The sequence below is a fragment of the Podarcis melisellensis genome (genome assembly GCF_964234715.1).
Source record: "Podarcis melisellensis genome assembly, chromosome: 15".
Taxonomy (NCBI): Eukaryota; Metazoa; Chordata; class Lepidosauria; order Squamata; family Lacertidae; genus Podarcis; species Podarcis melisellensis.
Window position 1 is genome coordinate 29,018,812 of NC_138532.1, and position 10,962 is coordinate 29,029,773.

At 45.4% G+C, this 10,962-nt stretch overlaps 1 long non-coding RNA gene across 2 annotated transcripts; it reads left to right on the forward strand.

The window, feature by feature from the left end:
* Positions 1-2,233: 2,233 nt before the first annotated feature.
* LOC309357504 lies at positions 2,234-6,634 on the forward strand. Of its 2 annotated transcripts, none has more exons than XR_014163152.1 (4): positions 2,234-2,273; positions 3,776-3,832; positions 4,783-4,906; positions 6,244-6,634. It is a non-coding gene; the product is annotated as an uncharacterized lncRNA (long non-coding RNA). The 2 variants fall into 2 exon arrangements; XR_014163153.1 differs by lacking the exon at positions 2,234-2,273 and adding an exon at positions 2,458-2,538.
* The last annotated feature ends 4,328 nt before the right edge of the window (positions 6,635-10,962 follow it).

The window sequence follows — 10,962 nt, forward strand, 5'->3', positions numbered from 1 at the left end:
ATAGAAGGAAAATCCCAAGTCTTGCTTACTGTTCTGTGACATTTTGGTTGGTCTTGATAAAGTTATTGCCTTACTGTGGGCTATTGGATTCTTCTTATCAAGAACAACAAGAGGTCCCTTTCATTCCCACAACACCACTTTTTTAAGGACTGCCACCCACTCCGTTGAGTATCTTGCCCCCAAAATGTGTTGCTGGTTGATGGTTATTGTATTTAATGGGACAGGCTAGGTTTTGGTTTTGGGCTGGGTTGTGGAGGGGAACCACGAGCTGTACAGCAAAAGGGAATTCAATGCAGAAGTTGGTGGTATGGCTTGCTGTCAAGTGAGATGTCTGCATCATCTGTCTTCCAACCACAGAAGGTAAAATGTTCTGTACATATTCTAAAAGCAATTTCCCCTTGCATAGTTTGTTTGGCACATTTGAACTCCAGATTCCACTCCTCTCTAAGTTCCTGAACATCCACCTTCCAAAAATATACAAAGCATCTATGAATGGTTATGGGTTCAGCTTTCTGTGAAGATCAATTTATTCCCTCCAGCTGAAGTCCTCAAAGCAGACGATCTATAAACAGACACCAGGAGGTGCTGTATTTAAAGACATAGCCATTCAGCCCTCAGTGGTGATATTTGAACTGCAAGGTAGAAAAGGAATATGTGATCTAGTGGATAGATCCCACAATCAACCCATTTCTTGCAAACAAACAAGCCCACTCTCTATCTTCAAATTCTGATTACTTCGTAACAGGAAAGCCACTTTGACCTCAATGGAACAAACTCATTGTTTGAAGGTCTGGAGCTCCTTGTACCAGGAACAAACCTATGGCTTTGGCCCAGTGGCCAGAGAGTTGAACATGTCCCTTTCTGCAGAATCCATGAAGCCTGAAGAAGGAGCATAGGAGGAAAACCCCAAGTCTTGCTTACTGTTCTGTGACATTTTGATTGGTCTTGATAAAGTTATTGCCTGACTGTGGACTATTGGATTCTTCTTATCAAGAACAAGACATTCCTTTTATTCCCAGTTTTTTGGGGGCTGTCTATCACCCACTCCCTTAAGTACCTTGCCCTTAAAGTGTGTGACTGGTTGATAGTTATTGCAACCTATTGTAATTTTTAAAATAAATTTATTTATTTGGTTTTTCAAATTAAAATTTCACAGAGATATAACAAACATAAATAATCAAAACAAGATTCCAATGAACCCCCTGGACTTCCATCCTCCCCTTTGTGGGTCCTATTATTTATCATTTCCTTCCTCGTCTTTTATGGTAGTCCAAATCTTTTACATCTCCATGGTATCCAGAATTCACCTTTAAACTACAAGTGATATTCCAATCCTACTAACGATTTCAACTGTTTACAGTAGTCTTTAAGATAAGTTATAAATTTTCCCCATTCCTTATTTTTTAAAAATTAAGGAATGGCCACAGGGAGTTGGGTATGTTCAGCCTGGAGAAGATGGAAAGGTGAAAGTTATCTTCAAATATCTGAAGGGCTGTCACACAGAAGATGGAGGAAACTCGTTTCCTGCTGCTCCAGAGGGTGGGAGCAGAACCAATGGATTCAAATGACAAGAATGGCGATTCCAACTAAACGTTAGGAAGAACTTTAAAAGCTGTTTGACAGTGAGACAGATGTATTTGGAAGGTGGTGGGCTCTCCTTTGCTGGAGGTTTTTAGACTGAGGTGGATGGTCACCTGTCAGGAATTACCGTATTTTTCGCTCTATAAGATGCACCAGACCATAAGATACACCTAGTTTGTGGAGGAGGAAAACAAGGAAAAAAATATTCTGAATCCCAGAAGCTAAAACAGCAAGAGGAATCGCTGCGCAGCTATCCCTCTTGCTGTTCTGGCTTCTGGAATAGCTGTGCAGCCTGCACTCGCTCCATAAGACGCACAGACATTTCCCCTTACTTTTTAGGAGGGAAAAAGTGTGTCTTATAGAGCAAAAAATATGGTATTTAGCTGTGATTCCCACATTGCAAGGGGTCCCTTTCAACTCTATGGTTCAAGAGCTGGTTCTGTGGTTCAAGGCATCTGAGACTGACCACCTCTCACAAGGCGCCATTAATTGTCTTCTCGACCCAGCTGGCCAATCCTATTTTGTGACCTCCTTAACCAAGGATCAAGCATGCATAGGAATTGTGATAGGATGTGGGTTGGGGTGGGTGCTGGTCCTGCCCTCTCCTGCCTATCTATAAGGGGAAGATGCATTTGGGGGAGGAGACAGAGGTTCAGCGCAGCACTGAGAGCAACTGGCTTTGAAGGTGAGAGGTAGGAGGACTCTGAAGCAAAGGAGTTTGTTCCAAAAACTGACCTTGGAGAAGGAGGCAGTTACAGTGTAAGTGGGAAGTATTCTGAGAAGAGGAACACAGTGAACTCAGGAAATTCAGAACAGAATTATGGAAGGTCTGGAATGAAAACGAGGCAGGCAAGCCAACCCTTTCTATGTGGGACTGTCCTGGGATGCAAAGAATAGCCATCACTTGAGGACATCCATCCAAGCTTTGCATTCAACTGATCAAATACTGGCTTCCAGGTAGATCTCTGCTTTCTCACACAGGGTGACAAACCCAGTAGCTTTCTAAGGGACCCAGACTAAGCTCCTGCCACCTGGGAACTAAGCCATTTCATAGGGGACCCACCATGTGAAATACTTTCCCTATTGATAGTTGGAGGTCACCAATGGTAGTGTTTTCACCATCAGTGAAACACCTGTTTATTTACCCGGCCTTTTACCAACTGCTAGTAAAGGTTCCCTATTGCCTTTGGGGCCTTTGCTGTTTTCACGTCTAAGTACTCTTTTTTTAGAGATTACTGTCATGTTCTATGATGTGAACCACTCTGGTATTTTTTGATAACAAAAAGCAGTATATAAATTCCGAAATTAGTTAATTAGTTAATTAAACCCTAAGATCCAGATGGGGAGGCCATAAGTCAGATGAACAGAGGACGTCACTGTATAAGCCTGATTGGCAGTAGAAATAATTATTATTTGTTTGTTTATTTGTTTGTTTGTTTGTTTGTTTATATGCAACCCATCTGACTGGGTTGCACCACTCACTCTAGGCAGCTGCCAACAAATTAAAACACAGTAAGATATCAAACACTGAAAACTTCCCTGTATAGGAAACTTCCCTATAAAATGATTCCACCTTGCAGAAAAAGACTCTTGCAATAAATTGCCCTTCAGGAAAACATCAAAGACCTGAGTTTCTCCCAGCAACTGAAAGGCTAAAGCAGAATACAGTTTAGACTCTGGCCTCCTAGACCACACCAAACCACAACTGCTAGCAGAGGAGTTCCAGGGATTGCTTACTCATGAGTAGGCTGCTTACTCATGAGAAGGCCCCTTTTACTCAAGTGTTCCATGGTGACTTGGATATGCATGCTGTGCTGTTGCTTTTCGGCTCAGCCGTGGCCTTCTGAAGGACCAAGGGAGGGGGAGAGAGGGAGAGATTCATAGAATCATAGAATTGTACAGTTAGAAGGGTACCCACAGGGCATCTAGCCCAACTCCCTGCAACCTCCTCCTCTGACAGCTCCAGGGTTTCTTAAGCAGGTCTCTCAGCCTGGAAGGCTTTGCATTTGTTCAGAGGGGACCCTGCCTGCTCCTGGATCTGTGTCCTGGTTGTCCTCTGAGGACTCAGTGTCTGGCATTGGGTCAGAGCTGGGAACGGCATCTCAAAGGAGAGGTGGAGGAGCTTTAGGTGGTGAGCATCACAGAAGCAGAGGAAGCCTCTGAAATGGTCCTGAAATCTCCTCTTCCTCTCCAGACAGTATGAAGATCTCAGGGGCTACTGTTGCCTTACTCCTTGCTGTGGCAGCTCTGCGTGAGTTAACCTGACTTTTCAATTTGTACAGTACTATACATTCCAGCCAGGGACGCGGGTGGCACTTTGGGTTAAACTGCAGAGCCTAGGGCTTGCCGATCAGAAGGTCAGCGGTTCAAATCCCTGCAACGGGGTGAGCTCCCGTTGCTCGGTCCCTGCTCCTGCCAACCTAGCAGTTCAAAAGCACATCAAAGTGCAAGTGAATAAATAGGTACCACTCCGGCGGGAAGGTAAACGGCGTTTCCGTGCACTGCTCTGGTTTGCCAGAAGCGGCTTAGTCATGCTGGCCACATGACCTGGAAGCTGTATGTACCCGGAAGCAAGATGAGCGCTGCAACCCCAGAGTTGCCACGACTGGACCCAGTGGTCAGGGGTCCCTTTACCTTTTATACATTCCAGCCACAAAATAATAATAATATACAATCTCTCATAATCATCACAGTATGAGGATGCATTCCACAGTATGAGGATGCTCAACAACTTTGACCTGAACCCCCCAAAAGGGGGTTGATCACTGCCAGTTTTTAACTCTGTGAGTAGATCACAGTCTCTTGGGAGTTGGCCACCCTTGTTAAGTCCAACCCCCTGCAGTGCCTGATAGATGGACGCCCAACCTCTTCTTAAAAGCCTCTGAGGAAGGAGAGTCCATCACCTTTTGAGAGAATCCATTCCACTGTGGAATGTTCTCCCTAATGTTTAGGGCTGTGAAGGCTATGGCCCTGGATTTGAGAGAAAGACAGGGAGGCCTGGTAGAAGGGAAGACCCACACAGAACCCAGCCCTGATGTCTTTCAACATAAATGCCTCCACAGAGAGAGACAAGGGGTGCGGTCCTCCAGTCAAGTGGATGGTGATGTCTCTGGATGATTGATGCAAATAAACTCCCATAGCTTTAGCTCTTGGGCATCTTACACATTTCACAGTATGAATAGCAATGCCTGCTCTCCCCAGCTCTCCGGGCTCGACGGGATGCCCCACCTGGCTGCTGCACTGCCCATTACCCAGGAAGTGTTGGACCCAATGCCGTAGTGGATTATTTCTACCCAGACCCTAAATGCGCTCTGCCTTCTGTGGTGTAAGTTTTGGGGAATGGGTGAAAGCCAAGGTCTCAGTTGCCTAATGGTGGGGGTTCAGGAAAGATGGGAAGCAAAGACTTAAGCATTTGGGAGCTGGGTTTGGGTTTGGGCAGCGGGAACGATAGATTGAGAAAATCAGGAGTGCGTCGGAGGGAAAAGAAGGAGCTGAGACTGATTTTGCTTCCCCACTAGGGAAGGGCAGATCCTTCAGTTTCAATTTCTCTCTATTTTCCCATCTTAAATTCAGCATTTGCAGACATTCTGGTGCAGCTTTGTTCCAAAATATGTGAATTCCCCAGGAAAGAGTGCTTGTTTGTGCATTATTTTCACTAACAGAGACGTTTTTGTCTGCACTGTATCCAAAATTCAGAGAAGTCCAAGTGTTTAAGGCGGGCATGCTGCTTTGGGAAGTGGGGATTTGTCTGGCAGGCTCGCATTTAATGGTGAGCAAAATGAATTTCTGCCCCCTCTCTACACCCCACTGAGAACATGGGATCTGTGGCGAGGGCAGGCCTGGTGCCTTTTAACAAGGAAGATGACCTGCCTGCCTGTTTTACCAGTTCCAGAAGTGGAGAAATAATGGAGAAATAAATAGCCCTTGTCCAGTGGCCCATTGAAAATGCATTTGGGACTTTTTAGTCCAGAGAAAAAGCTAGTAAGAGGTGACACGACAGACTTTTATCAAAATGATGCCTGGCATGAGAAAATGGGTAGAAAAACCCAGCCAGTAAATAATAAAGTTGTTGTTGTTAGTCTCCCTCTCTCATAACACCAGGCCATAATGTGACCACACCCTATGTCCTCCTAGGACAGAGAAAAGAGTCTTTATTCATGAAGCCACAAAACAGATACGCCCACAGATCACGCTAATCCGACCAATGAGCACATGAAGCACTGCCAGCCAGGATTTGCAAGCAGTGCCAGCTGGGGTTGCCAGCACCGCCCACTGATCGTGAAAATCCGACCGCCGATCGCATAAAACCGCCCGACGGGGATGCAAGTGCCACCCGCCAGGGGGTGCCAGGCTGATCGCCGGGGGATTTGTGCAATCAGAGGGCGGATTTTCATGACGACAATCATACCACTTGTGATCCGCCCAGGGGGATTTTGTCACACACCCCAGGCATAACACCTGGGGCGGACCGCACCCCCCGCACACACACCCCTTTGTGACGCCCCTGCTTCTCCACTAGAGTGCTTCTCTCGTTTTCAGGCCCCGATTGCTGGTTTCCTACAGACATCTGTTTGGCCACTAGGAGGACAGGAGGCTGGTTGAGATGAACCTGAGCCATTAGAGGTTATCTTATGCTCTTATGGCTTCTCCTTTCCTTGACAGGTTTATTTTGCTTATCCAGAAGCAACTCTGCGCTAACCCAAAAGCTGAATGGGCCATTAAACTTGTGAGATTCTTAGACGCAAAGCATGGGATCTCCTCCTGAACCATCGTGGCTCTGCCTGATTTCCATTGTGCGGCTGCAGGATGAATTTATTTCCATACCAAATTGTATGTGTTGATTTATGCACATTAATTTACATATTTAAGTAGCTTTTCTTTTCTTTTTTTTGCAAGCGCTTTGCCCTCTGAACTGAGTGAAAGAGAGCTTGAGAACACATAGCTCCAGCCATCTGTATCCCATCTTAGACCAATTGCTGCTTATCTGTTCTGAGCCTGTCGGCAGGTCAGTTCTCTTGCTGGGTTCTTTCAAAAAATAAAGATGTGAAAGGTCTCCTCTCTGTCTCTTGCTGAGTCCTTCTTTTCTCTGGGAATCCCAAAAGGAAGTGAGTTGAGCTGGAAAGTGGGGAGAGGAGCTCCGTGACATCCTCCTGGGTCCATCTTGGAAGGGGAGGGGGATACAGGTCGTGCCCACAACATACATTCTATTTTTTTGTTAAATCGTTTTTATTAATTTTCAATAAAAAAATCTAATTAACATATCAAATCATAATCCAATTAAAATAAAAAACTAAAATAAAAAGACCAAATTGTCATCCAAATTATAATTATTAATTTTTCGAGACTTCCCATAGTCTGGACTTTGAAGCATATCTCCAAATCTCAGTCCTGCCTCTCCATGTTGCTTCCATATTTTCCACATCTCGATTTTAACACTTTAGCCCACAACATACATTCTAAGTGTTCCTGCACCACCATAAACGTCCTGACATCACACAAAAAATCCTGGGAAGTGTAATTTGTTATGCGTGCTGAGAAATGATAGCAAACCATGCAGAGAGCTACTGTTCTGTGCATCTTGAACAAGCTGTAGGATTCTTTGGGCAGAAGTCATTAAAGTTCAAGTGATATCACAGATGCTGTGAATAGGACTAGAGACAGTTTTGCAATCTGAGGTTCATGTTCTAAGGTTCAAGTTTAAAGTTTATTCAGAGCATCGGAAAAAACAGGAGTATTGGCCGCCCAGATGCTGCTGGCCCAGAGATGGAAGGAAGAGACAACCCCGACCAAAGAAGAATGGTAGTTCAAGTTGATGGACTGACCATGCTGAAATGGCAAAATTAACTGGGAAGCTCAGGAATCAAGAAGAAGAGAAATTTTAAAAGGAATGGGAAATGTTCGTAATGTATATACTAAATCATTGCAAATAGGTTGAAACATTAGCAGCCTTTTAAATGCACTAATAGAAACCACAGATTTAGGAAGATGGAAATTTTGGAGAAGTATTGATATGCAGATGAAAATAGAATTAATAAGACCCATGGATGGGATGGGAGGAAGTCAGTAATCTTGAGTAATCAGAGTAATCTCGATATGTGAATGTGTAAGACGTTTAGAGGTAACTTTTCTTTCTTGTCTTTCTTTCTTTCTTTCTTTCTTTCTTTCTTTCTTTCTTTCTTTCTTTCTTTCTTTCTTGTTTCTCTTCCTTCCTTCCTTTCATAGAATCATAGAGTTGGAAGAGACCACAAGGGCCATCGAGTCCAACCCCCTGCCAAGCAGGAAACACCATCAGAGCACTCCTGACATATGGTTGTCAAGCCTCTGCTTAAAGACCTCCAAAGAAGGAGACTCCACCACACTCCTTGGCAGCAAATTCCACTGTCAAACAGCTCTTACTGTCAGGAAGTTCTTCCTAATGTTTAGGTGGAATCTTCTTTCTTGTAGTTTGGATCCATTGCTCCGTGTCCGCTTCTCTGGAGCAGCAGAAAACAAAATAAAACAAATCAAATAAAACAATTATTAAAACAAAAACATGGAGGATCCTAAGGCAATTGACGGCTACTAGCAACAAAGGCTATGTTCTGCCTCCACAAGTTGGAGACCATAATGCCTCTGAATGCCAATTGCTGGAAATCACAGGAGGGCAGAGGGCTCCGGTGCCCAGGTCCTGCTTGTAGGCTTCCCAGAAGAGGCATCTGGTTGGCCACTGGGAGAAGAGGATGCTGGACTAGATAGGCCATCGACCTGACCCATCTTATGGAAGCCTCCTTCAAAGCAAAATGCCCTCACTTTTCAGACCCAGTCACAGCAAAGGGGAAGAGAAGAATGAAAAGGGCTTTCCTGGTTCTCCTTTTTCCACCCTCCTCCTGCTGCCTCGGCTTTCGAGGACAGTTTCCTGCTTCTACAGGGCCAGGAACCAAGGGTAGAGCAAAACCCCTTTTGTCATTGTGCAATACTTGATTTCCTCTGGGGATATATTTAGCCACACGGCACAAATCACGCAGGGTTGAAGCCGGCCATGGCCCACGGAAAAGGGATATTGCATCGCCGGCAGGCTCTTGGTGGCTGCTCTCCTCTTCCTCAGCCAGCCACCTCTGGCAGCGGAAACATGGGGAAATGCCCTGTTCTCACAGAAACATGGGGAGCTGTGAGTCTGTTGGTCTATCTAGCTCAGTATTGCCCACACTGACTGGTAGAGGCAGCTCTCCAAGGTTTCAATCTCAAGGGTCTTTCTCATCCTAACCTGCAGTTGCTGAATATGGAAACTGGGAGATCTTCTGCAGTGCATTTCCTGGGGTTGGACTAGATGACTCTTAGGGTCCCTTCCAACTCGACAAAACGATGATTCTATGCAAAGCAGGTGCTCTGCTACTGAGCTATGGCCTTTCCCCAAAGAATAACGTAAGATTCCAGTCCTCATGATTGATTTGAATAGAAAAGCAGGAAACAACCTTACTGGTCCATTTAACTCAGTATTGTCTGCGCTGGCTGGCAGCAGCTCTCCAGGGTTTCCGTTCCAGCACTGACTGGAGATGCTGAGGCTTGAAACAGGAAGACCTCTTGCAGATGCTCCATCTACAGAAACAGCCATAATTTGGCCACATCCATACCATGCATCTGAAGTGTGGCTTAGGGGTTAGAGGGTTGGACTAGAACCTGGGAGACCAGGGTTCAAATCCCCACTCAGCCATTACACTCACTGAGTGACCTTTGTGGCCAGTCACTGCCTCTCAGCCTGACCTACCTCACAGGGTTGTTGTGGAGATTAACTGAGGAATGGGAGAACCTTCAGCTCCTCGAAGAAGGAAGTGGGCTTTAAATGTAATAAAGAAAAGCAATCATATATCACAAGGGTCCTGGGAACTGTGGTTTGTATAGTCTCATGCCCAAAGCTTAAATAAAATATTTCAAGGGGGGGGGTCCTAGGTCATTTCCAGAGGAGGAAGATGATGCCCCTGTTTGACAAATGTGAACATGGGGCTGATTGGGATGCTTTGTTATTCCTAGAATCATAGAATTGTGGAGCTGGAAGGGACCCCAAGGGTCATCTAGTCCAAAGCCTGGCAATGTATCCAGAATATCTCATTGAGCTGCAGAGCAGTGGCGTAGCGTGGGTTGTCAGCACCCGGGGCAAGGCAAGTAATTTGCGCCCCCTAACCCATGGATTTGCGCCCCCTAACCCTAACCCCCAGATGTTGTGCCCGGTGCAGCCGGGGGGCCCTGCACCCCCCACGCTACGCCACTGCTGCAGAGTCATTCTCTTATTCATCCGTTCTTGGAAGCTCACATCTGTTGAGTCGGCTCCTCTGCCAATTGCAGACATAACAAAACCATTCTTGGAGGGACCCTCCCTTCTTTCCAAGATTGTACAATCGTCTCTCTTGCAATTGCCAATTTGAAAGTTAGCATTTCTTTTCTTTTCTTTCAATGGGTGTCTTCTGTAACATTCCAGTATGTCGCAATAGAGAAATACATAAATAAATGGGGGCAAGGAATTAGAGTGAACCTCTTGGATGAGCACGTTTCACCGCTGACTGCGACGCCGCAGCGATCTCTGGTGGTCAAGAGGAGCTATTGCTGCTGCCGCCTCTCTCACTGCACATTTTTCATAAATGCAGTTCCATAGGCATGTCTTGCGTTTCTATGCTCTGGGAGCACAACAAATCGTCTGTCTCTAGAAGTCTTCTTTGTCGTTGCAGCATGAAGCTGTAGCCTGGAGAGCAGCAAAGGAAAGGCACGGAAGAAAGCTCTCACAAGTTGTGGCTAGTCACTTTTTGATCCTGCGTTTGTGTCTTAAAGGATGCTGATCCCCATAAGTTAGTAGCTTGTATTATTATCATTATCATTATCATTATCATTATTATTATCATTATTATTATTTAAACAACGACTCTAACCAATTCTTCAGTTAAAGGTTGTCCAACTGCAGATAGCTCTTTCAAACCAGTCAATGGATGCTCCTTACACTACCTCAGTAATCCTCACTACAGCCCTGCAACGTTGATCAGAAGTATCACACCCCCCCCACACACACACACACACAAACAAACACACACTGCTGCAGATGAGAAGAGTGACTGGCCTCAGGCTACCTTGCAAGGTCATGGCTAATTTTATTTATTTATTTATTCATACATACATACATACATACATACATACATACATACATACCCCCAGCCACTCTGGGGGTGGACAAATATTAAAAACAATACAGGCTGAGGGCAAATTCAGGCTGGAAATGCCTCTTTTCCCCTTAACACTCTTAGTCAGAATGCTCTCTCCCTAGGAATGAAGGTGAGGCAGCCGTGTGAGGCTAGACCCCCTTCCTCTCCAGGTGCTTATGCTGGATACCCACCATTTCGGAGATCAGCTCCATGAGCA